The 26,441-nt window shown below is 41.9% G+C and overlaps 1 long non-coding RNA gene across 1 annotated transcript; it reads left to right on the top strand.

Moving 5' to 3' along the window:
• The first annotated feature begins 929 nt into the window (after positions 1-929).
• LOC142494365 (uncharacterized) lies at positions 930-26,217 on the top strand. Its single transcript, XR_012801397.1, has 3 exons — positions 930-1,086; positions 25,187-25,284; positions 25,988-26,217. It is a non-coding gene; the product is annotated as an uncharacterized LOC142494365 (long non-coding RNA).
• Positions 26,218-26,441: the final 224 nt, after the last annotated feature.

Here is a 26,441-nt window from a genome sequence, read left to right as displayed (position 1 = left end):
TCCCCTTGATTGCTGTGATTGGTTCATCTAATGGTAAGTAAAAAAAGAAAATGTATTTTAAATTTATTTTACAGGTTTTTTGGACTTTTTTCCCTGACGTCCATTTTTTTTTATGTCCATTTATTTGTCCTGAATGTATGTATGTCACTATGGGTATACATACGTACAGGACAACGCAGTGGTTGTATTGTATGTTCATTTTTAATGTGATTAAATTGTTTTTAGTGCTCTTTTATTGCACCTGTATTTATGTCTGTAAACTATAGATGGACATACATACAGGTATAATAAAAACTTGTTGGCTTGCCTTGTTTGGATGTTTTTTTGAATGGTAATTTGCTGCTTTGTGTAAAAATGTGTTGCTAATGTACATTTAATGTTTGCAAATGTTTAGTTAAAGGCTGGTTTCTATAGATTATTTTATTGGCATATAGATGTTGTTTGATGGTTACTTAGTCATAGATTAATTTACACAATGGTTTGATTGTAGGATTTGAAGTGTGTAATTGAATTGGATTGTAATTGATTGGTGATTGGATTAATTGATGGTAAATTAATTGTGTTGATGCTTTGTTTTTCATTAATGATTGTATCTGTATCTTGTTTGGATTAGTGTCTTTGATTTGGAGCATTGTTTGACATAGTATATATGATGCAAAGATTATTTGTATCGTGTACACATTGTCAAATTGAGTGTTTGTATTTTGATTAATTAGATATTGATTGAGCTTGGTGATGTTAGATATTGGGAGAGATTTGTATTTGGCCATGTACAGTATTTATTTGTATATTGGTTAATCATGCATATACTGTATATATATATATATATATATATATATATATATATATATATATATTAGAATATATATGTATATATACATGATGAAGCCACTGTACAAATAAGTAGGTATCGGGTCAGGGTGGCTTAACCCCTTAATGACTGTAGCGGTTAATAACCGCTAAGGTCATTAAGGGGTTAGGGGACATTAGTTTGGCACTTGTTCTTATTTTGTATATTTTTCAGCACCCCAGTGTATGGATGAGGAGGAAGATGCGGCTGGCCTTCATCGTGGGTGCCGGACAAGGGTGAGTACAACATGTATTTATTGTATTTATTGTATTTATTGTATTAATGTATATTTAATGGGCAAAAGCATTATTATCCATATGTGGATAATAGTAATTTTGCACATTAATGTAGTGTATGTGTTAGGGGGCGGGGGGGATGTGTGTGGTATATTGCTATGTCTATTAGGGGCAATTGTCCCTAATAAACATGCGATTATGCCTTAATCCCTTCATTGCCTTAGCGGAAAGCCGCTAAGGTAATGAAGCTGCTTTAATGTATTTTTATTAATATTGTGTGGTAGCAGGGGACACACTATTATTAAAATGTGCATTAATGCAGCTTCATTACCATAGCGGATAGCCGCTATGGTAATGAATTATTATTTATTGTTATCTGTTTTTTAATACTAGTGTAGATGTGCAGGGGGTCTCCTGAGCTGAACCCCATTGGTTTCAGGTCCGAGAACCCCCTACTTCAGGAGTTACAGGCCCCATTATGGGGTGCCGGTATCCCCTGCACTTTAAAGCTCCCGCGTCACGTGACCGGGACATTTAAATTCTGCAGGGGATACCGGCACCCCATAACGGGGCCTGCATCTCCTGAAGTAGGGGGTCCTCGGACCTGAAACCAATGCGGTTCAGCTCAGAAGACCCCCTGCTCATGTATACTACTATTAAAAATCATATTTGGCCAGCACGATCGCCTGTAAGAACCGTGCATTGAGACGCAGCGTCTCCATTCAGTTCTTACAGGCTGCTTTGTTTATAATAGTTATCGTGCTAAATAACTTTTAGCACGATAACAGGGGGGAAAACGGTGATCATGCGCTATGGCCCTTTTGACTAAGGCCGGCCGTAAACGCACCGAGCAGCCTTAGTGAATAGCGCTTATGGCTTCAGCCTTTTTGCGGCCGAGCGATATAACACATTTTAGCGCTAGTTAACGTAGCTTAGTGAATCGGCCCAATTGTAACTATGTATTTGTAACCATATATTTGTCATTATAACTCTGTGCCCAGGACATACCTGAAAATGAGAGGTAGCTCTCAATGTATTACTTACTGGTAAAACATTTTTTATAAATAAATAAAAAATAATTCAAGCTCCCCCATTTTATCTGTCAGGCTTCTTGCATTAGCAAGCATGCATTTAAGGTTTTATTTCCTGTCTGTAGTATTGTTATCTTATCTGCTTTTGCCTTTCTACTCCAATTGCATTTAGTCTTTCGAAGTTTACTAGTATTATCTGTATTTAAAATGCAAGCAGTTGACATGGTTTTTTGTAGAAGAGAAAAACATGCAGACATAGAACTCAATACAGTAAATAATACTATATTTTACAGAGATGTAAATAATATGGTATCTCCTCCCCATCCCTCTTATATTCACTCCTCAAATTGCAAGCTGAAAAATTAAGGACAAAATAGGTAAATATATGGTAAGTAATATATGTCAAAATGCTTTTGTAGGCATTGATACTATGTAAGAATGAATGTCTGTGTTCCATGATGCAAAACTTTCAATGCATATACTACATTAGCGGTGCGCAAACTGGGGGGCGTGAGAATTTCTAGGGGGGGTGCGGCGGTTCCAGAGGCCACGCGCTCTTCCTCACAGCAGTTAAATGAAATGCCGGGGGGGAGTCGTGAGGCCTCTGTAACTCCCTTACCTGTTCTCGGCCGGGTCTTCGGCGGCACGTCGCCATTGCAACGTGCGTCAAATGATGCAGCGGGGTCACATGACCGCGGCGTCATTGGATGCCAAGTCCTTGGAGAGGGGGGGGGGGTGGCGCGCGAAGGCTGCAGCTGCCGGGCAAGGGGGCGCAGCTCATGAAGTTTGCGCACCCCTGTAATACATCATAAAGTTATTAGACTCTAAAGGGTCTAAAAAAAAAAATCTTTAAAACATTAAAATAGTGTAATTTGCATACTGTATATTTCGGAAGCCTCCAGCACAGTATCAAACAGTGCACACAATTGTGTGTGAAAATAACAACAATGTACTGTAATTAGTAAATTGCAGTTGACACATGCAAGCAAAATTTCCAGCAAAATGCCCTTCTTTTGCTTTTAGCAATTTGTATACTTAAATTTGCAAACAGACCACAAGATGTATTGTATTAAACAGGAATTTTGTAGACGATAGTGCGAATTAAATTACAGAGTAGATCCCAGAAGGATCAAAAAAGGCTCCCTCATATGTCGAGCACTCAATGTTGGGGTACAGTAGTAAGACTCACAGTGGTCTATCGGTTTAAATACCGTTGATAGGACAAAATTAGGCCCATCTTGACCGGAAATAGCTTAAGAAAAATAATAAAGTTTTATTCAATTAATTTCAGTTAGTGAGGTTAAAAACACATATAAAACATTCAAACATTAAAAAACCCCATTAGGAAGTGGTAAGGTGAGCAATCAATCAAACAATTAGTATCAATGTAATATACAAGTTTAGTTGCTCTCCACAGACGTCTTATTGCAGAATATAATTATTCCTGGACAAGCAGGTAAGTATCCCTTTAAGCCTATATAGTGAAAAAATTCACGATGTATATAGTTATAGGTAAGGTGGTATCAGAGATGCAATATATAAACCTTCGTTACCAGGTGTACTTGTATGTACCAGCTCAGGAATGATATGCGAATTGCCACACAGTCTAGAATGCAGTACAGCGGGTGCAAAGGGTTCCGCTCCAAAGAAGGAAAGATACAGTAATGTATACTCTTGTCACTAGTATAGTAAGTATGCTTCCCCAGGAAAGTAGGACGCCCCCACTGCGGGCAAAATATGACTTAGTATCACATCAAAATCACAATGTATCCTGTCTGAATACAAGCCTGGCTGGAGTCTCTCTGCTGCTGTCTCAACAAGCAGACGCTACCACTTCAGATGACGTCACCCACGAATTAAAAAGATTTTTTTTTTCATTTTCCAGTCTATGTTAAGTCATAAATCTATCAAAAGTTTAAAAACTAACTGCGTGGAGACTTCCGGTGATGTCAACGGAGATGGTTGTCTGAGAAGGGAGCTCCCGACACCCTCCTTAGCAAACTTTAGTTCGAGCACTTTTCGCGAACCAAAATTCCCCCAGAAAGCTTCCCACATCTCCCCCGAGGCAGACACAATGCTACCAAAGAACAAGTGCACTCAAAACCCGGATACTAAGTTCTTTGCGCCCGCGCAACGCCAGATGGAGCCGGCCGGCGAAATCCAAGATGGCGCCGCGGACCCCGACCACGCCGGGATAAGTGCGGAGCAGGCCCAGATTGAATTGTCGGAGCACGGCCTAGATAAGGACTTCTTTGTGGCCCTATTTAACAAGATGAGAAGGGATTCCAGGAAGACTTGTCTGCAGCCATAGACGGCCTCAGGTCTGATATAGGCAACCTCGCTGCACGTGCTGACGCTCTGGAAGCAAAGGTAGAGGAGGTCTGCCATACCCAATCCAACACAGAGGACGAGGTGAACAGGCTTGGACACCTCGTTAATGAGCTGAGGGAGGCACTTGATGACCAGGAAAACAGACAAAGGAGGCAAAACATCCGCATCAGGAATGTTCCTGAAACAATCCTCCCGGACTCAATACAGGCTTACCTGAGCAAGATCTTCCTGAAGCTGGTGCCCGACCTTCAAGAACACGAGCTGCTGATGGACCGTGCCCATCGGACCCTAGGTCCCAAATCTTCAGACCCCAACCGCCGCAGAGACATCATAGTCAAACTGCATGCCAACGCTGCAAAAGAGAGAATCATGGCAAGCAGAGGGGCAGGAGACCTTCAAATAGGAGAAGACACTCTGCAGATCTTCGCTGACTTGTCTGCTTACACAATCAACAAACGCAAAGACATGAAACCCTTAACTACAATACTGAGGGCTCAAGGCATCCGTTATAGATGGGGATTCCCTTTCAAGTTGGTGGTCCCAAGAAATGGCCGCTACCTAACCATTTCGGATCCAGATAAATCCCAAGAATTCCTCAAGGCTCTCGGAATATCCCCTCCACAAGCCCAACAGCCACCCCCCAGAGCTACCAACAAACCAACCTCCATTGAGACCCCCGTGCCTTAGAACGCCTGGCGAGCCAGAAGCAACACTAAAACCAACTACCCTTATCCCCCATTATGGGCCGGCAAAGTCAAAGTCAACTCCCTCCCGAAACCCACCTACAGCTCAAACCACCGCTACAGACGTACTGTGTGCCGACAGAGACTTGAAAGATGAAAGCTGCTAGAGGAACCCCCCGCTGAGAGCTCCAGATCACCCACCTGTCAGATGTTCCTGCTCCCTCCACTCTCTGCAATTGGCGCCACTGCACTGCATCCCCTGCGGAGAAACGCTGAGACGATCAGCGACAGATCACCCAGTGCACGGCCATCCAGATCTCAGCCAAGCCTCCCTTCCACTAGTCCCTATCCCCCCCCACCCTTACCCTTCCCTCCCTCACTCCCCCCCCACCCTGCCCCCCACCATCCCACTCCCTTCTCAATTCCCCCTCCCCCCGAGTCTCCCCTCCTGCCCTCCCCCCCAGAGTCTATCTCCTCCCAACCTGCCTCTCCTAACCCCCCCCCCCCCCTTCCCTCTACAATCACCGGAGCTTGGGATCCTCCACGGTCCCAGAGGGCGCTCCACCCAAGCGCAGACCAATCCGGAGACCCTGGTGCCCTGTCTTCCTCGGAGGAGACTAAGTCTGGTCCTCGGGAGGGTGTGGTGTCCGCTGGCGAGAGGCCACCCTGGCAGATGCCCGCTTCCAGCTGGCTCCTGGACTACGGTGTTCAGGCCGCTCAGGTCGATTGAGCTGCCGCTGTAGCCGCCCCCCCCCCCCCACTCAGAACCCAGCGATCCTGGAGTCAGAAGGCGGTGACCGCGGTCTGAGGCCTCCAACCCCAGCGGACGAGACACTGCTCCCCCGTGAGAAAAACCCAAGCTCCCGATGCGGACTATGCCTTCAACCCAGGGGGGTTTAGCTACAACAAGTTGGATCCATTTTTTCCACTGATCCTGATATGCCACCAGTAAACCCCCTCCCCCCCTCAGTCCGCCACCGCTACCGCTACCCAGCCACCTCCACCCCTTTCGATCCCCTGTGCCCCCCCCTAACCCCCTCCCCCCAGAAAGGCCCAGACCTAGGTCCCCATCACCACACCAGCTCCCAAACAAGCAAAAAGAGGAATTATATGCTCTTGAAACTGTTAACAAACCATCAGTCTCTCCCCACCCCCCCCCCCCACATGCCACCCTCCCCTTCCCCCACCCCCCCAGTCCTCCCCCATCTACTACCCGCCGCCCCCCCCAACAGAAGACAAAGCTCAGAACAGATAAAACATGACAGGACTCACAGAGAACTTGTCAATACCAATTATGAAAATGTTTATAATTATGTTAATATGTTGGGGTCTAGCCCTCCCCCTTATGCCCCCCCACTCAACAAAAAGGGTAACGCAGCCCCTAAACCCTCCCCTCCCTCCCCCTCCTAGGGCAATTGAAATGTTCCTCATTGTGATGTAATTAAGATATTAAAATTTAAATACGCAGCCATAAAGCAAGGCAACCCCCCCTCCCCTCACCCCCCTCTCCCACCTCCACCCCTTCCCCCCCCTGCCTACCCCCCCTATCCCACCTCCACCCCTTCCCTCCCCCCCTCCCCTACCCCCCCTAAGACAAACGAAACAGCACTCTGTGAGCAGTGAACATGCTATCAAAATGTGAAAACACAGCCATAAAGCAAAGCAGCCTCCCCCTTTTTTTACCTCCCCCCCTCCCTCTCCCCCCCCCCCCCAGTCAAAGAGGCAAAGGAATATGTCAACGTTGATTTTAGTTAAAGGTATTTTGTGATTTGTGAAATTACCACGAGTGACTAGGAAGACATTGGAATGTATAGATCAAAAACCTGTTTAGATTATATAAAAAAACAACAAATGTAGAAAGAATTGTTTCATGTGACTGTATACCGAGATCTTTAGAGCACAAGAAATCTATCCCCCTCTTGCCCCTTCCCCCTCCCCCCCCCCAGTCTATACCCCTCCCCCTCTCAGTCAGCCCCAAGTCCCTCCGCCCAAAGTCCACAAAGCGCCGCAAATCTAGATGAGTAACAGCTCTCCCCCCCACTAGGTCTCCAACAAGCGTAGTATGTTGGATTTCATGGAGGGTGTCGGGCCATATACCCGGTTCCCTCTCCCACTCCAGGGGTGTTTGACCCCGTCACCTTTCTCACTCTCGTGATTAAGGTTATTTTCCTTGGTCCTGACAAAGGCCCGTCTGCTCTTTTCTTCCCCATTGTGTCCACCCTCCCCTCCCCTCCACTCCGCCACCCTAAGGCATCCAATCCATCTCCCTCCACATCGTCCATGGACTTACGTCCTATGACCAAAAAAGGTGCTCTTGACATGGGAAATCCAAGAGCATCAGAGCCTGGAGCTCTGAGAATACCCCCCACGGTACAATGTCTTCCATCAAATTAATCTCACTTAACGTCAAAGGCCTCAATTTAGTAAAAAAAGAGGAGACTAGTCCTTCAGGACCTAAAAAAATCAAAGGGTGACATTGTTCTCATCCAAGAGACCCACTTTAATTCCCCAACCCCACCCAATACATTCAAAGGCGTATTCCCCCAGGCATATTTCGCATCCTCGCCAAGCAAAAAAAGAGAAGTAGCCATCCTTATAAGAAACGGTGTCCCTTTCGTTCTAGCCAAGTCACTCCCAGATCCAGGTGGTCGGTTCCTGGTACTCCAGGGCACCCTATCAGGCACCCCAATTACACTTGTAAATGTATACTCCCCAATGATAACCAACTTTCCTTCCTAAGAACCCTCTTGAATCTTTAGAACAGCAATCTCTCTCATCCCTTATTATCGGAGGAGACTTAAACATGGTGGCCTCACATGCACTAGACAAATCAAACCCTGCACCCACCCCCCTTCCATCCTCTCCCACTCCATATACTGTACCACCTAATCACAAAAGAAAGCTAAGAAATTTAGAGACATCATCGAGGAATACTCACTTGTGGACATATGGAGGGCTCAGCACCAGGGTCAAAGGGACTACACCTATTTCTCCACCCCTCATCAGTCCTACTGGAGGATCGATTATTTTCTGGGTACTAGTAACATCTTCCAGGCATCCTCCCAGTCAAACATAGGTCCAATCACCTGGTCCGACCCCACACCGATTGAACTTACCCTATCCCTACCCTTTGTGAAAAACACCCAATACAATGGAAATTAAATGACTCTATGTTGAACTGTCCTGAAACAGAAATAGCAATACGTCAAAAGCTATCAATGCTCTGGGAGGCCCATAAAGCCTCCATCAGAGGAGACCTGATCTCAATCGCCTCATACAAAAAGAAAATTAAACTTAAGATCCAAAAAGACCTCTTAGATAAGATCACCAAGCTAGAACAGCAGCATAAAATCACGGCTTCTAAAAAAACGCTAAAACAACTAAATCTAGCTAGATCTGCCCTGAAACAGACACAACTCGAAGAAGTAGAGAAAGCACTGAGGTGGTCAAAGCAAAAATACTTCGATAAAGGCAATAAAGCTGAGGGAGTGAGAGCCCTCTATCAAAACCCAAAAGCGTATGTCAAACTATCAGGAGGCTTCTCGGATCCAATAAAAATTAGGAACGGGACCAGACAGGGTTGCCCGCTTTCCCCCCTGCTATTTGCCCTAACCATTGAACCCCTAGCGGCCAAAATTAGAGAAGAACAAAGTATTAAGGGGATCCAAATTGCGGAACAAGAGTACAAAATGTCCTGATTCGCGGACGATGTGATTCTGACCCTCGCTGACACCCTTGCCTCCCTCCCTAACCTTCAAAGGCTACTGACCCAATTTGGATTGGTCTCTGACTATAAGGTTAACATTGACAAGTCAGAAGCCCTAAATATCTCCCTCCCGGCCCAGACATGGAAACTCATCCAAGCCCATTATAAATACAAGTGGAGCTCCACTTACATAAAATATCTTGGGATCAAAATCTCAAACTCCTATAACATCCTTTACCAATATAACTACCCCCCCCTATTTGACCAGATTAGAAAAGAATTGGAAACGTGGAAAAAACACCAAATTTCCTGGTTTGGGAGAATAGTGTCCGTTAAAATGAACGTCCTCCCAAGGTTATTGTACAACTTCCAAACCCTCCCCATCGTGGTCCCACGCCCGGCTCTGAAGAACATCCAATCACTAATACTCCAATTCATTTGGAACGATAAAAGACCCAGGGTCCCAAGGTCAGTGATGCTCTCCTCAAGAGCAAGAGGAGGCATGGGGGCCCCCAACCTAGTCAGATATTACCTCGCAGCACAACTGAAGCAGGCTGTAGTTTGGAATTGCGACCCAGCCTCGGCCAGTTGGCTCGCAATAGAGTCAAATTACGCACAGACCCACTCCATCCAAGTGGCACAATGGATCACAGGAGGAAGTGGGAGTGGACCACAGAGGTTCGACCTCAGAGCAATGAGATGCACGTGGGACGCATGGCTTAAAAGCAAAGGGAAGTATGGTCTGTTAGCTTCCCCCTCCCAGCTCACCCCAATCTTTGGGAACCCCAACTTCCCGCCAGGGTGCTCCCCAAGACAATTTGACCAATTCCAGGGACTTAATATTAGGATGGTTGCCGATCTGCTGCAGAAGGGAGAGATCCTAACTTACCAGGCATTAAAGGACAAATTCCAGATCCAGGACCTTCATCTGTTAAGTACTTACAAGTTAGACACTTCCTACTCTCAATGTCCCCAACCTCCAAATTCCCGCCGCTGACCCGGTTCGAAACCCTATGTATTAAAACACCTACCAGGGAGGCCTGATATCGGAGATATATAAAGCAACGGAACCGACATCAAACCCACCGAGCCACCGCTATATGCAAAAATGGTCGGAGGAATTGGGTCTTCCAATAGACCTGGAGGACTGGGAGGATATCTGGGAGCAAGCTCCTAAAACTTCAATTTGCACGACAATAAAAGAAAATATCTATAAAATTATATTTCAGTGGTACCTGACCCCGGCGAGGCTGAGCCAAGTCTACCCCGGCACACTGGACCTGTGCTGGAGGGGATGTGGTCAAAAGAGGGACATGGCCCACATTTGGTGGTCATGTCTGGAGATTCAGAGGTACTGGACCATGATTCAGACGCTTATCTACGAGATCATGGGACTCCCCCTTCCCCTGGACCCTCTGACCATGGTGCTGAGCAAACCCATCGAAGATCTCCCCCCACCAATGTCACGGCTGATTATGGCCATGTTGACAGCGGCCAGATGCTCTATAGCGGCAGCATGGAAACAGATTAAGGGCCCCTCGAGAACCACAGTAGTTAGAAGGGTCAATGAGGTCATGACTATGGAGAAATTCACGGCTATGCTCCAAAAGAAAATGCCCCAGTTTTGGAACACATGGGATCCTTGGCTAAAGAGATAAAACCTCAAAAAACGGAACCCCCGGACCAATAGTCCCCCCAGACTATTGGAGAGGAAAACAAGGATGTCTCTGGGTGAACCCTCACCCCCCACCCTTCCATTTCCCTCCCCCCCCCCCCACGTTTGTCTCCTCCCTACGCCCCTCCGCCCTCCTCCTCCCCCCTCCTTCCCCTTCTCTCTCTTTCCTTCTACTGAAAATGGAAAACTGTTATTGGTCCCTCTCTGAGTTGAAATGTTGTGGGCCCATGACATTTCTGTATGTTCACTTATATATGAATGTGACCAATAAAAAAATTGTTATAAAAAAAAAATAACTGGGTAACACTTGGTCCAGAAGGGCAAGTGATCCAGTAAATGACCCCTAGTAACAGCACTCAGCATCACTCAGGAAATGAAATAGTAACAATATGACTAGATGAAGCAACGGGACTAAGAACGTCCACTGATGAGAAGTGATATGATATGTATAATAATTTAAAAACTCTTTAATAGTACAGTATGTAAAATATTGGTTGTTAAATCTCCCTGGTGCAACAGGGTGCTGCTGGTATACAGCACTACTTTAAAGTATGACCAATACCTCTAGGAGCAGTGGAAAAATTGCTTAAAGAGCCTGACAGATAGGAGTTGAGACTATTAGGATGAAGGGAGTTTCTAATCCACCTCCCCCCTCCCAGGACCACGCTACAATTGTAACTATATTAATAGTAATCGTATATTATGAAGAGCAAAAATGCAAATGTTGTATTGTGTCACAACAGCTACAAATGCGTATAAAGAAAGGATGCCAGTATATCCCTAAGGTCCAGATTGTAGTACATCGATAATAAGGGCCATATACCGTATTCATACTAAGAAGCAAATATAAATGTTATTTCAGTATCTGACCTCTACTGAAGGATGATGAAACTCCCTGGTCAGATAGCCATAATTGGGAGCAGTATGGTCAGTCTGAGATATTGCCCACCCTGATATCACTGATGGGATCAGAAAGACAGGCGGCATATATCCAAGATTAATATTGTAGGGGTTTATAAAATAGTAGGTCTAGGTCTATAATAAAACCAAGACAGTGGGAACTAGGTATATGCCTGGTCTAAAATAAATGTCAGGCACTGTCCCACATACTGCAATATTACATAAAGATATTAGTGGTGAGTGCTCCTAGTATATAACATCCATAGGGTCTATATAAAACCCTTAGTAAAGGAAGATGGAAACAACTCACTTATCACCTAGCAGTAGTCCAAATGTATCCCCCATAATACGATCAAAAACCTAAATCAGTCTCAGTAACTGGTCCCAAATGTCGAAGAGGGTATATGTACTGCTTAAAAAAGCAGATCTACAGTACAGTTTTACGTGCAGTGAGCCTTTAGTATACTTGCAGTATCGGAATCACAATGTAAGTATCCAGGTGATCGGTGGCTATTGGAGACTCTATCTCCAAGGTATGGTGAAGAGGAGAGTGTGCTGAAGGCAGCACTAAAGTGCCCGCGGGAGTGAGCATCTATCCTGACGGCCGTTTCACATAGCGCTTTGTCAAGGGATGCCGCACTGGAGAGATTTTAACACCCAATATTTTACTATACTGTACTATTAAAGAGTTTTTTAAAATGTATTATACATATCATATCACTTCTCATCAGTGGACGTTCTTAGTCCCGTTGCTTCATCTAGTCACACTGTTACTATTTTGTTTCCTGAGAGATATTGAGTGCTGTTACTATGGGTCTTTTACTGGATCACTTTCCCTTCTGGACAAAGTGTTACCCAGTTAGTTTTTTGTTGTAGTCACTGTTTCCCCCTATTTTACAGTTCCGTCCATCCATTAGTCAAGATATTGCTACTGTAGGAGTGCTGGTATCCAATGTTTGTGTTTCAAAAGTTACCTGTTTTGTATCTATCAAAAGTTACCTAAAAATACTTCAAACCATTTATTAAACATCATTTGGTGACTTTCAAGTAAAAGGTAAAGAAAAACAAAATACTGTAGCCCTAGGAATAGACTTTCGAAAACAGATACAGTATAGTTATGTTATATAAATTAAGAAATGCAGTTGTTACAGTGGGTAAAAAATGACAAAACCCCTCCAAAGTATAAAAATACTACTTGTGAGCACATTTACATGTCTCAGACAGGTTTGCAACCCCTTTATCTCAGCATTGTTACGCTGTGCTCACCACGGACAAGGAGGGACCACGAAACTGAGGTGAGATGGGTAACAAACTGCACCCACAGCTACGGGGACACGCCTGGAAAGTGGAAAATAGGCATCTGGAACCATCTGGGAGTATAAGGTAAAGTAAGATACTCGCCAGACGAGAAGGGAGATTCCAGAAGATAGGTGATACCGAGAGCCTGGGGTCCAGAGCCGGGAGGTAGGTAGGATTCTGCAAACCGAGGTGAAGGGTAGAGAAGTCCAGGAGGTCAGGATACAAGCCGAGGGCAGGAGACGAGAGTGGATCACAGCCAGGCCGGTTCGGTACACAAGGGAACACTAAAGAGACAAAGAGACAGAAACTGAGGCAGGCCCGACCGTGGTAAATACAGGTCATACAAAGCTATATTCAGCCAAAGAATGAATGGCTGAGCAAGGTATAAATAGGAGGAAGGACCAATAGAGAGAGGGGGAGGTACAAGGGAGCGGCCCCAGGGAAGATAATAATAGATAGGGAGAAACTTACCACAGCTGTGTTGAATATGCAGCTTGTGAGCGGTGCACGCGCATCAGGCGTGTGCACCACGCATCAGGCGTGTGCACCGCGCGGGAGAGACGCGCGCGGCCTCAGCTGGGGGCTGGAACTCCTCCTGAGGGAAGACGTAAGGTTCCCCGGCCGTGCGTGCGCATGCGCGAGTTCAGTAGCCGCCACGGGGAGCGGAGGAGAAGGGAGATCCCGCCCGCGGCGGCGAGAAGGCAGGGCTGGCGCAGAGACAGGTAAAGTCTCGGGGGAACCCCCTTAGGGAGAGGTGTTCCCCCGGACCTTACAAGCATACAGTGCTTCCACTGCAGCTAGGGATTCTGGGAAATCACATTCAAATTCACACACATTGCCACCTTTTACTTCTAATCCATTTTAACATGGGCTCCTACAAGGTTATGCCTGAGGTATTACAAAGCTTCTCAGCACAGTCTGGGTTGAAGAATTATGTAGAAACACAGAGAGAATGAGTACATGGGAATGTCTTTTACTAGATAAAAGAGTTTATCAACCACAAATATTATGGAAAATACATTTACGTACTTAAATCAGACATGATTTATTTTTTACTACAGGTATTTACTATGTTTACATATATACTTATTGATGGAGACATACAATGAACTGCAAATTATTCAGCTGGGTGACTAATTAACTAATTAAACACAGAATACTAAATTACAACAGTGCTGATTGGGGCACTACTGTATTTTATAGAAACCCACATTGATCTCAGTGGCACTGCAGCAAACTAATCATCAGATAGTGGACACAAGCATCAGATCAAACCAAAATCGCTTTACTGCAACTTAATAAGCAAAACAATATATTATATTGTAAATATTATAAAATATAATTGTACATACAGGAGGTCATTTCTCTGCAAAAGGACTTGGATAGACTGGAAACTTGGACAGGTAAATTGCAATTGAGGTTAAATATTAGGTTATCCATTTGGGGAAAAAGAGTCAATAGGCAACTTACAAATTAAATGAGGAAAAATTAGGTGAATCCTTGATGGAGAAGGATTTAGGAGTGCTTGTAGACAGCAGGCTTAGCAATAGTGCCCAATGTCGTGCAGTAGTTGGAAAGGCAAATAAGATCTTATCTTGCATTAAACACAATTATGCCCCTCTATAAAGAATTAGTAAGACCACACTATGAATACGGAGTACAGTTTTGGGCACCACTCCATAAATATGACATTATGGTACTAGAAAAAGTACAGAGACGAACCACCAAATTAATAAAGGGGATGGAAAATGTGACTTATGATGAGTCGCTAGCAAATTTAGATTAGTTTACATTAGAAAAGAAGGGTCTAAGAGGGGATATGATATAAATATTTACAAATATATTTTGGGACAATACAAGGAGCTTACAAAATAACTATTCATCCCAAGGGCAGTACAAACTACTTGGGGTCATCTCTTAAGGTTGGAGGAAAGGAGATTTCACCAGCAACAAAGGAAATTATTCTTTACAGTAAGGGCGTGTAAAATGATAAATTCATGACCAATGGAAACTGTGATTGCAGATTGAAGCCTCCAGCACAGTATGAAACAGTGCACACAATTGTGTGTGAAAATGACAGGAATGCAATTAGTAAATTGCAATTGAAAAATGCAAGCAAAATTTCCAGCAAATTGCCCTACATTTGCTTTTAGCAATTTTATACGTAAACTTGAAAAACAGACCACCAGATATATTATATTAAGCAGGCCACACATTCGTAATGCAGCCAGTATTTCGTAAACCATGGGGTGCGTTAACTGGGGCATGAGATTTTCTGAGGGGGCGCATCAGTTACAGAGTTCCCGCACTCTCCCCCAAGTCATTTAAATTAAATGCCAGGTGACCGCTAGAGGCCTTTGTAACTAACTTACCTTGGCTCCCAGCAATGCGTCATCATGGTAACCCAACATCAAATGATGTCGCAGAGTCACGTGATGTCGCGTTGCTATGGCAATGGGATGTCACATGACCCCACGGCATCATTTGACGGCAGAGCTGAAAAGGAAGGGGGCGCGAGCAAGGAAGGAGAGCAGACAGGGGGCGCAGGGGAAAAGATTGTGCACTCCTGTCATAGACGATAGATACTGAGAATTAGACAGATTTTTACATTTTGCAGTCTATTAAATCACAAGTCTAAAATAATGGCACACCACCTCTTATTAAAAACTCTATGTATGTGTAGCCCATTTTGGGGACTACTATTGAAGTTAAGGGGTTAACGGCCTTAATGTGTTAACTGTGTGTGCTCACTCAGGTTACCCCCCTCCCCATCATTTGATGTTGGATGACTATGCATAAGTTATTCACTCCCTCTTATGTCTTGTGACGTATGATGTTACTATAGGGAGTTTAGAAGGTAGATACACTTTGTTTTGGGCCTAGCAGCAGGTTCTTCAGAGTTCTGACTGGGATCCTCACACTAAATCCTGTAAATAGGTTTATGTGTATAGCTAAGTGTATTAAGATGTGTTCTGTCACCATGTAATGTTTCAGTAAGAAACGTGCCCATTAAGTAAACGCCATTAGAAAGGGCCCAAGATTTCTCTCACTATTAAAAAGAGGAAGCATGCTCTTGGTAGGAGTTCTCTGCATTGTAACTCCGGAGTATGTTTTGTCTGACCCAACTGGTGCAATCCTGACCAAATAGGTATGGAAAAAGTATGCAGTACGTAGTACACTTGTTTATTTATTTTTTGGTTTGGTGACCATTCATGGCCAATGTGGTTACCTGTGCCCCATTGGGTGCATAGATTACAACAGTGACAATCAATGCCTTTTTTGGCTAGTGTTTGCTTTCTTTTTATTGTTATGTGTTTTTTGTAAAACAAAATTCTTTAGGTTATTTTTTTTTAGGGTTGCCCATTGGTTTCCATTGTGGATATCTGTGCCCGCGTTGAGGGCATAGATAATCACCATGACAATCAATGGGTTTGTTGCCTACTGTTTATTTGAATGTATTGAAATGTCAATTTCATTTTATTGTGTAATATTTTTTATTATTTATTTTAAACAAATAGGCAAAAGCGCTAATAGTCATATTTGACTACTAGGCTTTTGCCCATTTGTGTGTGTAGTGATGGGGATAGAGGGGGTGGAGGATGGAGGTAGTTTCCCCAGAGAGCGTGTTAGGCCTCCCGAGTTGGTAGTGGGTGGGGGAGGGGGGTGTTAACCCCTTAAATCTCATAGCGGTTACTAATCACTAAGGTAATTAAGGTGTTACTGGCCATTAGCTATTTTTTTTATACTTATAGAATCAGCCTCTAAGATTTCTATGATTGTATGGGGCTTTTCCCCTACATTTTGATATGTGGAATAATGCTTATAACAAGCATTATTCCACTTATCAAAATGTAGGGGAAAAGTCCCATAGAATCATATAAATCTTAGAGGCTGATTCTATATGTGACAAAGCTTCTAATTGTGCCTTTTGCAGCCCAAAATTCCCCATTGAAGTGAAAATCTGGCAAAACTGGGGCGTTTTCAAGTTCAAATTCATAGATGAGCATGTTGGAGGAAAGAGTAAATTATTGTATTACTTATTATATAGTAGAATCCTTATACTGTATGCACTTCAATATACACAATGTACTATACAGTATACTAGACTACCTGACTAATTTAATTTGTGTTTTGGAGGATAGTCAGACACCCATCTCAACTCAACTTCATCCTCAGTTGCAATCTATAGCACAGTCAAATTATTAATACAGTACAGACTAACACCTGATAATTTTACAAAAATATGCACCTGCTGTACAGTATTACAGAAGAAAATACACATGTACAGAAAAGAGAAATTAAGAGATCCACCCACCCAAGTTATTACACACACCTTAGTCACCCACAAAAAGTTAATGCAATGGTAGCCTGTATCGAAGAGACAGAAAACAGGTCCATCTGGTCCATCACCACCCTATTGGGGGCTGGCATGGGGTTGTAGTGGTTGCATAGTGGGAGTAATGTCCATAGTCGAATCGGCACTCTTTGAAAAGTGCAGTGCACTCCGGACTCTGCATACAGAATATGGAAAGAAACACAATTTTAATGCACTGACACTAAACTTACATGAGTACAGTCCTGAACAGGACAATGGCACGGACACTAAACCCAGGGAGGATGTTTACGTACAGTACCTGCCAGAAGTGGAATGTATACAAACCCATACAGGATTCAAATATACATTTGTTGGGGTGGTGCATTAATTCCATATGTGACGGTGCCCGGAAGGGTGTTGTGGGTCCTGTGGGTGCAGCAACTGCTGCAGGTGTTGCGTTTGCTCCAGCTTCGGCAATGCTACAGTGTTGTTTTGTGTGCCGTTCTAGGTGTGGTACAATATTTCTAGACAGTGGGGTTGGGGGGAGTGGCTGGTTGCAATGGAATTAAAGGGACGTCACATTGTATATTGTATAGAAACAAGTTCTTGTGCCATTTAGAACAGGCACGGACAAAAATATTTATTGTGCCATCTGCCAGACTCATACTGAATTGCAATTACAGGCAGTCCTCGTTTTACAACGCTTCATTTTACAACGAATGGCTTATCCAACGCTATGCAATGCATACCTATGTTAATTTTTACAACGCCAAAACGGCTTATCCAACGCTCTTACGACGCTTTGCAACGTTGTTTGTGTATATATATATATATATATACACACATACACATAAACAACGTTGCAAAGCGTCGTAGGAGCGTATATATATATATATATATATATATATATATATATATATATATTTATATGTATATATAATATTATATTATACTATATAATATATTATTTATTATGATATATTATATATATAATACAGTATATACACTATATAATTTGTGTGTGCTGCATATCTTATTGGCTGCGTAAAATATTTGGTGTATTTTAGTGTTAAAAATGCCTCCAGGAACGGAACCTTTCATTTAAACAGTGTTCCTATGGGAAAATGTGTTTCGCTTTACAACGTTTCGCTATCCAACGCAATTTTGAGTAACGCATTGTGTCGGATAACCGAGGACTGCCTGTACATAAATAAACCTAATTACATAAATAAACCCCACAAATAATTATGTTGGCTGCTCACGGCCGGACTACTGTCAGATAGTGACTGGGTCATGGTCAGAAAAGTGTTCCCACGGGTTGATTCTTGCGCCTTGTCACAGTACCGAAAACAGTAAGTCTTGCGGCATTTGTATACTGCCTGGGATCAGTCACACAGTTTTGTTAGCAATAGTCTCAGTAGGCAATAAAATATATTTACAAGGTGTATTTTGTAGCAGGGGTGCACAATGTTAAAACGGCTGGAAACCATTGGTGTATAGTAATAATTCCCCAGGCAATTGAAATGTGTCCTTAAATCTGGGGTTCTTTGCTTTGGAGCCAAAATCTGGAGAGAGGCAAAATTGGCAAATATGAACAGTTACTGAAAAACTTTATTTAAATAACACAGTCACATAAACAAACATAGTACATTAGATAACCATTGATATTTCTACAGCAGGAAAGAGGCATAAATAAGAGTAGAATATAGTGGTGTCTACAGTACAATGCCAAAAGCAGTTGGGTGGTTGAGATGTAGAAGGAAGCAGTGATGACCTTGATACTGTATATTGCTGCAAATCAGCAAGCTTTACGTGCAGTTTCAGAAGGCTGAGCAGAAAATGTTTCATTTGAGATTTCTCCAAATGTCAACTACAGGATAAACAGATAGCCAAAATTATCTAATGTACAATAGATATACTACTACTAATAAAAATAATAAACCTTTTTGACACAACATCAAACCCTTGCCTAAGCCTTTTTGATCTCTAACTAATCTCAACACCAAGAGGCCCAATTCCTATTTTTATGGGGACTTTGTTCTGTTCCTTTTTTTTTATTTTCCCATTCATGTCCTATCTACTCCTCTCTCTTCCACTTCCAGCCTTACGTATCTATTTTACATCTCTAACTAGCTATGATATTTCACAGTACTGTTTAATTCTATTTTAATAGCCCCATTCATTTTTTTTCGTTCTCAAATGTAAATAATTGCACAAGACTTTTACTGTTAATGTCACAATTATAAAAATTTTTTTTTTTTTTAAATACCTAAGCATATTAAACAGAAATTTAGGAAGCACAAAATTCTTCCTGCGGAAGGTTTGAACTGGGTTCTGAGAAAACATAGAGGTGATTAGATAAAGAAAAAGAAAGCGCAAGACCCTCTTAGTGTAGTATATAAAAAATGTATTATATTTATTAAAAGGTGAGATATGTATGCATGTACAAGATGTACAGAACAAATAGGCATTTGGGTATAGTAACAGTATTGCAGAGCCTGTCCCACGTCTGCTGCACAGGATCCACGGATTTCAGTGTACACTCTCTCCCAGTGGCTCCAGTCCTGCTCCCGGGGTGTCTCTGACAATTGCCTCCGTTTCCACTCCTCGGCTGTATAAAATTGTAACTGTCTTCTGTTTATTTGCTTTCTTATCCAAACATGCAGTTATTCATGCCTGTTATTTTTGCATATGGTCTATGACTGACCGTCCATATTGTCAAGATTATGCACCATTGATTCAAATACCCATTCAAAACTATCTTAAATTATTAAATCCTCTGCATCACCTTTAAGTTGTTAAAAGATTCCTCTGGTTATTTAAATTATATTGAGTATGTATTTTGAGTGTTTGTTTTTCAGCAGTAACTTATGTCTGTACTGTTTTTTGCAACTTATATTGAAATGGTCTTTTCTCATTTCATTTTCTAGCTTTATGTTGCATTTGAAATAAGGAACACTGTAAATGTTTACATATGTTCAATCCTGAAACAAATGGGAGTACTGTACTGAAAGCTTCAGTACTCTTTTACCACTGTATTGCTAACATGACATCACAGAGCATACTAAAAACTTGTTATTTTTCCTATATTAATTAATAAAAAAAATGTATAATTAATAGAAATTATTAACTATCTCTCAAAACATAATTATCTGACAGTGAACATAGCCCTGTGCCAAGACTTTTGAATGCACAATGAGTTTCTGCTACGTAGAGTTCCTTCTCCATAGAGCTCCTGCTTCGTAGAGTTCCCGCTTAGGTTGAAGGTTTTTAAGGACACTGTTTGCTCTAACACCTGATGAAGGCTAACCCCCAAACGTTGTGCAGCCTCTCAGTATATACATCACTCTGCATAAACCCTTTTTTCTTCATTCAAATTGCCAGCAGTCTCTGACAATTTTTCCATTTGAGTGCTGCAGACCCATTTTCGTTTAACAAATTACTTCATTCCAAGAAGCAAAGTAACATTAAAACTAAAACTGCTGCAGCCATAAACACAAAACTAGTTCACATTATTTTTTATCTTTCTTTAAATGCTAACAGTACAAATATTAATATTCTTTTACTATCAGTTTTATGAGGTTGTTACCTCAGCTACATACGTTAATTAGAATTACCTTCCCGAGTCTGTATTAATTGTCTTCCTTTCTATCTTTCTACCTGCTAATATAATTCCTTCATTCATTTAGGAAAACTAATTTGACTTTCTGAAATTTTAAATGTTATGCCTAGATAAGCACTTTTTTCTGTTTCATAATAAACCCATTTTTACTTCATCAGTGCAGAATTACCGCTGTGCAATAATGGATTGGTTAGGTACATAGTTTCAATATATTACATGCAATTACATTATGCTCTGTTGATTCCTTGTTACATCAATAGTTTCCTGAAAAATGGAGGAAGAGTTTAATGTGGATGTTCAATGAGCCCATTAAAGATGGGAGGAATATGACTGCAAGATTTCTGAAGTTGCTTTGTTTAAGTCATATTTTATGAATTAGCATCAACTACAAAGAACTGGAGAGGGAAGATGTTTGCAGCAGTTTCCAGACAGGCACAGGACCACTTTAAGGAAATGTTTATCATAAAACAGTGAGAACATTATGGAGTATATTAGATGTAATTTTATTTCAGTATCTGTTGCCAAAAAACAACAACATGAAAGGGATATATATATATATATATATATATATATATATATATATATATATATATATATATATATATATATGCAAATACAACTGTATGCTCATCTGCATGTCTTGGGCAGGTCTGCAACCCTGCCTTTCCCCATCATCACCCAGCATACAGCACTTCCACTGCAGCAAGGGATTCTGGGAAATGACATGCAAATGAGACATGCAGATGAGCATACAGTTGTATTTGCATATTTGCTTTCCTGTGGAGGGTTTTTGTCGCTTTTTTTACTCACCATAACTTAACTATATATATATATATGTCAAAAGGAGTGCTCCTGAGCGTGACCAAATGTATACAACAAAAGACAGAAAAGCCCAATGCTACATCCAATGTGACAAAATATATAGTAAATAGTATATAGTTAAATACTTCAATAGTAAAAATATTCTCATGATTAAGGGTCATTTAGTTAAACCCTTTGGCCAAAGCGTTATAAGCCTGCAAGCCGCGTCACGGCATAACCAAATTTGCAGGTCCTAACACTAAACTGTGACACTTCTCTTTTGCCTCTGTTGGAGGGAGAATGACTGCAGTGAGTCTGTCCATACAGCAAAATGAAAAAAACCTTCCCTACTTTAAAATGTGGGGTGGGGTGAGCTTGAACACTGGAAGGAGGGGCCACTAACCTCCAAACAAAAACTGATGCCAGTTGGAAATTGAAATTAACAAACACACAACCCCAGCAAGCTCTAACCCCAGAACCCACCACATCATATAATATATATATATATACTGTATATATATACTGTGTGTATATATATATATATATATATATATATATATATATATATATATATATATATATATATATGTGTGTGTGTGTGTGTGTAACCCTGGTAAGAAATGGGGCTATAGTTCTATCTTCCTCCTGGTATAATCCCTGCTAAGGGCAGGTCGCCAGGAGTAATCATGGATTTTCCCTACTTCTGACACTGTGCTATGTAAGTGAAGGTAGGTCACGTGACCCTGTGTCCAATCAAGAGACCTAGGGGCGGTGCCTACTGGAGGCTACATAGAGCAGTGTCCCTTACTATTTAGTCAGAAGTCAGAAGACAAACAAAAAATAATAATGAAGGGAACACCAAATAGGTGACCCACAAAAGCACACATTCCTTTGATGTTTTTGTAATCTAAAGTCTTTTTTTTGTGTTTTTTTTTTTTTTTTAAATACAATACGCCTTAAAGTTCACCATTTAGTTAGTGTTAGGGAGGAGAGGAGTGAGCAGCTCATGAGTAGTGCTGATAGTAGCTACTGAGGTGGACCAAATACCTCTTACCCTGCATAGGGGGTAAGGGAAGAGCTAGCCCCACTCTGGATGGCCCTTGGGTCCAGAGTGGAGGCAGGGACCAACACAAAGGAGAACAGCTAGTGGACATTGCATATCAACTGTACCTCTCTGCTGCTGCTGCTGGAGACTGACTAAAGGAGTCTGCTGTTTAAAGGATCATTGTGTGAGACTGGAATCTCTCATCCCTTGGAGGGGGATTTTTGTGGTAGGAATTCCACCCCGTATTCCTGGGGCTTACTACAGATGGAGGCACTGCACCATTGAAGAAGAACGAAGGCATCCACCCAAGTAACCTGTTCCTGTTGTCCCCCATGTCATCATGGGAGACTCAGGCCCTCCTGTTGCCAGCAGGTATGCACCACACCGAGACATGTAGCCAGACCACAGAACACCTTAGGGGGCCCGATCTGCGACCGGGTTGGGGTCCATGGGTTACATATATATATATACAGTGTTCGACAAACCTATACATTTGCACGCCCCGGGCGAGTGGATTTAACATCGTGGCGAGCTCCTATTGGCCCAACCAGCACACGTGTGGTAGTAGGTGGTGAGTAGATTTTTTTGTTCGGCGAGTAGATTTTTTGGCGATTTGTCGACCACTGTGTATATATATATATATAAAATAAAAAATGAAAAGACGATACCGTTCTGTGGCTAACGAAATGCTTTTCTTTATGTGAGCTTTCGAGATACACTGATCTCTTCTTCCAGCGATGTTACCATACTTTGAATAAAGCAGGAGAGGGTTTACTTAAAAACAGTGCATACAGGCATACCCCGCATTTTATTTATTTATTTATAAAATATTTTACCAGGAAGTAATACATTGAGAGTTACCTCTCGTTTTCAAGTATGTCCTGGGCACAGAGTAAAACAAATAATACATGGTTACAAGTACAGTTACATAAATGAACAAGGTATACATTATATACAAGACATTGCATGCACAGTTAAAGAAAATATATATTATGAGCGTATGAAACAGTTACAGACCAGATTAAAGTGTGAGACAGCCTTAGATTTAAAAGAATTTAAGCTGGTGGTGGATATGAGAGTCTCTGGTAGGTTGTTCCAGTTTTGGGGTGCACGGAAGGAGAAGGAGGAACGTCCGGATACTTTGTTAAGTCTTGGGACCATGAATAGTCTTTTGGAATCTGATCTCAGGTGATAGGTACTGCATGTGGTAGGGGTGAGGAGCTTGTTCAGGTTGCTGGGTAGCTTGCCCAGAAAGTATTTGAGGGTGAGACAGGAAAGGTGAACTTTGCGCCTAGACTCTAGTGATGACCAATCTAGTTCTTTGAGCATTTCGCAGTGATGTGTGTTGTAGTTGCATTGGAGAACAAAACGACAAATTGAATTGTAGAGGGTGTCAAGTTTGCTAAGGTGGGTTTGAGGAGCCGAGCCATATACTATGTCTCCATAGTCAATAATTGGCATTAGCATCTGCTGTGCAATACGCTTTCTGACCAGCAGACTTAGGGAGGATTTGTTCCTGTAAAGTACCCCTAGTTTGGCATAGGTCTTGGTTGTCAGGGTATCAATGTGCACCCCGAATGTTAAGTGGGAGTCAAACCATAAGCCCAGGTATTTAAAACTAGTGACAGGTGTTAGGGTGGTGGTAGCGTTGGTTCTAATCAGGAGCTTAGTCACTGGAAGCTTTACAAATTTAGTCTTGGTCCCAAATACCATTGTTACAGTCTTGTCAGTGTTTAAAAACAGTTTGTTTAGACTCCTTAGAATTAAAATCCCTATTTTTATGTCTAGTTCTTTTTTTTGGCCTTAAATTTTTTTATAATATGCCTAATCCTTTCATTTCTCTCCTTTGCCATTCCCTTTTTCCCCATCTCGTCTTTGTTTGTGATATTTCAGATTTATTTACTTTTTATGTTATATAGGATGCATTAGACAGCTTTTATTATATTTTGATTATGGTTTTTGAGTTCGATTTTAGAACTATTTATTGTTACATGTATAAATATTATATCATTTAGTACTCTGTATTATTGTCACTTTGTTCAGATTGATACTTTATTTCTAGACTGAGTAATAATCAGATTGCCAGTCTATCAACCCTGTCTAACGATGTGATTATATTATTCTGTTTTGCCGGTTTAAATTATATGCTATGCTATCTCCCATCTGATAATTTTGAGATATTTTGAGTCTCTAAATCGTGTATAATAACATCTCATGTATAGGAGGATATGTATTATATATATATATATATATATATATATATATATATATATTCAAATTGTTGTAATATTGATATAGACTAATACATTGATTATTAAATGCCTTTAGCTATTCTCATCAGTCACATTACATTATTCAGTGATATTATGTCACTACATTCTAGGTTGATTGTACATTTAATGGTATAAATTAGACTGATTTGAGATAATATGCACTATACCCTTAAAAGTTTGTGCAAATTCAGCTATTATTAAACGTTTAGGCATAATGACTTTTTCAGGATGTTTGGAATAGAGATCATTTCAAAGTTATATTTTAATCCACTTCAGACCATTTGTGGAGATTTTTTGTTATAGTACTATCTCTTGTCCAATCACAGGAGACAGACGTATTTAAAGTGTAGCTGGAAAGTTTCGATCCACGCTCGTGCTTTCTATATGTTCAGATGTAGATCAACTTTTCCTTCTTGCAGCTACTGTGTGTGGAAGATTTCCCCACTTCCACAGAAGACAATCTTCGAGGACAGGACAACCATGGAAGAAACAAACACAGAGCACACCAATGGCGAAAGTAAGATGTATTAAGCAGTCCAAAATATGGCAAGTGTAGATTTACATATAGTATAAGATGTCTGCAATTCAGTGGATCATAAAAAGGTCTGTCCGTGCTGCATTACCTGTTTTGATAGTAATTAAAAAGCTGAGAGGCAGAGTGGATCTTTGAACAGTGTATCCCGCGCGCTGGGATCAGCTGTTTCTCCACGCTGCTCTGCCACTTCCGTGTTGGCGTGACCCGTATGCTGCAGTCAGACGCATTTCACTCCTAAATCTTCTGATTTCTAGCTCAGCGGGCAGCAGCTTCACAGGAGAGTGAATATTACTCTATACCACACCGTGTTTCACACATATAATAAAAGCATATAGGATACATTAATAGCAATATGAAGAACATTGTACATATATCAAACAAATATCAAATATTATGTATCCAGTGCATAAATATGTAAAAAAAAACACACACAAACATAAAAGACAAATGATGATTAAAAACGGGGGGGGGGGAGGAAGAAGAGGAGAGGGGGGCCAAAGGAGAAGGTAAGGAAGGGAAAAGGGAGGGAAAGGGGAAGATGCGGGGTAGGAAGGGGAGGGAGAAATTATAATGGGAAAAATGCAATTGTGAAAATAGGTATAGGGGTGAAGATGGGCTCAAAATTGCTGACAAGGATAGCACAAATTGCAAGGGACTAATTGATTTGGACTGATTGATATTTTAGGAGGTCAATGTAAAGTCTGGTAGTTGAAGATAAAACTCCTGAGGAAGCCATGAAGCATTGAAACGCGTAGAGTGTATCCGATTGCAGAGATGCTTCCTTCCTGCGGCATAACATCAAGGGCCCAGATCTAGAAGTGTAGAGACCCCGTGTCAGATGCCGGTGTCCGAAAGAGATGCAGAGGCAACGAGAGTGGACCTATCCGTCATACCAAGATCTTCAATGGTTTTATTATATGTGTAGCCCTTTTTGTGAACCGGCCGACCCACCCAATCTCACATTGGCCCCTCGTGGTCTAACCGGTTCCTTTCCCTGCAACACACCTGCTCTAAGGGACTACTGGTAACTGTATCACACCTGTGGCTCCAGGAGATCTGAGCCTCCGCTAGCTGGGAGCCTGGGGAAACCCTTACCATTACCTGGTGCAGCGCCTCCACTTACCCAGGATCCCCGTTAT

The sequence above is a fragment of the Ascaphus truei genome, chromosome 5 (assembly GCF_040206685.1).
Source record: "Ascaphus truei isolate aAscTru1 chromosome 5, aAscTru1.hap1, whole genome shotgun sequence".
Taxonomy (NCBI): domain Eukaryota; kingdom Metazoa; phylum Chordata; class Amphibia; order Anura; family Ascaphidae; genus Ascaphus; species Ascaphus truei.
Note: the sequence above shows the minus strand (reverse complement) of the source record. Positions and strands in the feature narration are given on the sequence as shown.